Here is a 3812-nt window from a genome sequence, read left to right on the forward strand (position 1 = left end):
ATCTGAGCCACCAGAGACACTCAGTAATATTAGCTTTCATTCTTATTCACTCAACTGACAAAATCAGAGAAACTGCCACAGAGGAGGTAAGATTTTAGATGTATCAGGACTAGGACTTCCCTGGTGGTCCAGTGGTTAAGACTTGGCCTCCCAGTGCAGAGGGCTGTGGGTACGTGTTCTATCCCTGCTTGAGGAACTAAGATCACACATGCCTTGGAGCAAAAAAAAAAATAATAAAACATATAAAATAGAAATGATATTGTAACAAATTCAATAAATTCAAAAAAGACTTTAAAAATGGTTCACATCAAAAAAATATCTAATTTATAGGATATATACATCAGGACTTAGGAAGAAGAACCAGGGATTTGGCGAAAAGGATATGTCACTCACAAAGATCTCATTTGGTTGTTCTGTCACTAAGTCATGTCCAATCCTTTGCAACTCTGTGAACTGTAGCTCACCAGGTTCCTCTGTCTTCCACTATCTCCTGGAGTTTGCTCAAACTCATATCCATTGATTCGGTGATTCCATCCAGCCATCTCCTCTGCTGCCCTCTTCTCCTCTTGCCCTCAGTATTTCCCAGTATCAAGGTTTCTTCCAATGAGTTAGCTCTTCACCTCAGGTGGCCAAAGTATTGGCACTTCAGCATAGTTCTTCCAATGAATATGCAGGGTTGATTCCTTTAGGACTGAATGGTTTGATCTCCTTGCTGTCCAAGGGACTCTCAAGAGTCTTCCCCAGCACCACAATTCAAAAGCACAATAAAAAGATCTCAATACAGAGACACATGCAAGGCATGTTTGGAAACCAGCAAGGAGTTCAAAGCCATCGTTCTGAGGGACTCACAGGAGGGAAGAGTTGGATGAGTTTGTTCCATGCTAGGGAATTGGGACTTTGTCCTGTGGGCATTCGGTCAAAGGACAATGAGTTTGGGAGTCAAATGGTTGAGTTCCATCCCCCACACGTACTGTGGGTAGTGAGATTAGGAATCCAGAGGAGCAAGCAATTGGGAATAATAACATCCGACCTGGAGCGTTCTTGAATGGTTTACATGCAGGAGGATCAGAAAATTTTCTCTAAAGAACCAGACAGTAAATATTTTGGGGTCAGCAAGCCATACAGTTCCTGTTGCAACTACTCAACCCTGCCAATGTAGCATGAGAGCATCCATAAACCATACTGACATGAGGACAGTTATGTCCCAATAAAACTTTATTTATAAAAACAAGCAGTGGGCAAGATTTGATCTGCAGGTAGTAATTTGCCCGCCCTTGCTTTAGATTAGAAAACAAACCTGAAATGCCCTAAAGCAAGTCACCCGCCCTCCTTTCCACTTGCCAACAGCAGGCACTTTTCCTAGATCTTTATCTCATGTCCAGTAGCTCCAAGACATTGCTAAATGATCTGAAGATTATACTGAGCTCCCCCAATCTAAGCTCTAGAGACAGTCGTACGTCAAGATAATGTGTTCCACAGAGTGAGAATTGCTTTGCCAGGAGCACTGAGTGTTTTAGTAATCAATCAATCAGTCAGAGAAAATTCACTAAGCACATGATGCTGGAGACACTGAGATCACTGAGGCTGGATCTGCAGGAAGAGCACGTGGTTTGGTGAGAAAGTCCCACTTCCCAGTCGCCTGCATTCTACTCAAAGTTTTACACAGTTTTACTTGTGCACAATCCTTGAGAGTCACATTTTCCATTTCTTAATCTGTACAGTAAAGAAATTCAGCCAAGCGAGGGTGTGGAGAAAAGGGAACCCTCCTACACTGTTGGCAGGAATGTAAATTGGTACAGTCGCTATGGAAAACAGTATGACGGTTCCTCAAAAAACTAAAAATAGAGTTGCCATATGATCCAGCAATCCCACTCCTGGGCATATATCGAAAGAAAACTCTAATTCGAAAAGACATGTAGGCCCTAGTGTTCACAGCATGTATAGACATACATACACACACACATATACGCACACAATGGAATACTACTCAGTCATAAAAAAGAATCAAATAATGCCATTTCCAGCATTATGAATGGACACGGAGATTATCATACTAAGTAAAGTAAGTCAGACAGAGAAAGACAAATACCACATGATATCACTTACATGTAGAATCTAAAATAGGACACGAATGCACTTTTCTACAAAACAGAAACAGGCTCACAGACACAGAGAACAGACTCATGTTGCCAAGGGGGAAGGGTCATAAAGGAGCGATGGATTGGGAGTTTGGGGTTAGCAGATGCAAACTATTACATACAGGATGGATAAACAACAAGATCCTACAATATAGCACAGGAAACTATATTCAATATTCTGTGGAAAACCATAATGGAAGAGAAAAAAATTAGCCAAATGGCAATGTGATTCTGAGTGTGCTTCAGAGGGCTTTAGGAGTGGAGGAAGGCTTCCTGGAACATCCTGAAGGAAACCATGATCATGAGTTGGCCTTCAGAAGTCAGGTTGGCATTCCTGGGGGAAGGGACACCATGAGCCACGGGGAGAGGACATGATTGGCAACCAGAGTGAGCATCAGTCCATGGAGGAAGGGTTCAGGGAGGGAGATGCAATAAAATGGAGAAATGGGTGGAGCCAGTGCACTGAATACTCTTGGTACTTTTGCTGTCTTTGCAAGAAGAAGGAAACTTGCTGGCACATGGTATGCATAGATCAAGAGACAAAAACGCAAGGTCTGCAGGGGCTGGGTAGGTAGGAGTGAATACGTGGGATGGATGTAAACACCAGGAATCATGAGGACAGGACAAACTGGGGAGTGTATGTCCTCCCTAAGACTTTTTAAGAATGTTGGAAATTTAGGGACTTGCCTAGTGGTCCAGTGGTCCATCCCCAGTGCTGGGGATATCGGTTCAATCCCTGGTGGGGGAACTAAGACCACACGTGCCACATAGCAACTAAACAAGCGGGCCACAATTACTGAGCCCACGCGCCGCAACTACTGAAGCCCACTGGCTCTAGACGTACTCTGCGACGAGAGAAGCCCTGAAGTGGCAACTAGAGAGTAACCCCTGTTGGCCACGACGCAACTGAGGACCCAGCGCAGACAAAATAATTTTTTTTAAGTGAGAAAAAAAAAATGTTGGAATTTTATTTCTATGTGAGAGCTCCTGATTTTTTTTAATTAACTAAATTGTTTTTATTAACATCATGCCAGCCAAACAAAGCATGGACAGTTAGATTCTGCCCAAGTTGCTGGCTTGAAACTTCAGCTATAAACGGTGAGGCTGATTTCAGAAACAGCTTTGGAGAGCCAGCAAAGCGAAAGAGCAAAGCTGGGACTTCCCTGGTGGTCCGGCACTTGAGAGTCTGCCTGCAATAATGCAGGTGGCACAGGTTTGATCCCTGGTCAGGGAAGTAAGATCCCACATGCCTCCGAACAACTAAAGCTGCATGCCGTAACTACTGAGCCCCACACTCTGATGCCCTTGTGCCCCCGTATCGGAAGCACAGAACCTTAAACACTAGACCCCCAGGGAAGCCCTTATCATTGCTTTTTGTGGTAGGAATAATTAAGATATAGTCTCTTAGCAAATTTGATGAATACAATATTGCTATATATATTCACTATACTGTGTATTAGACCTCCAAAGCTCATTTATCTACTAGTTGCAAGCTCATATCCTTAAATAACGCTCATACTCCCCCATACCCTAACCCATGGAAACCACTGTTTTCCTCACTATTTGTGCAAGTTTGGCTTTTTCACAATAGGTTCCACATATAAGTGATACATGGTATTTGTCTCTCTCTGTCTGACTCATTTAGCCTAATGTCCTCAAGGTCCATCCACGTTG

This window comes from Bos javanicus, chromosome 28, assembly GCF_032452875.1.
Source record: "Bos javanicus breed banteng chromosome 28, ARS-OSU_banteng_1.0, whole genome shotgun sequence".
NCBI classification, from domain to species: Eukaryota; Metazoa; Chordata; class Mammalia; order Artiodactyla; family Bovidae; genus Bos; species Bos javanicus.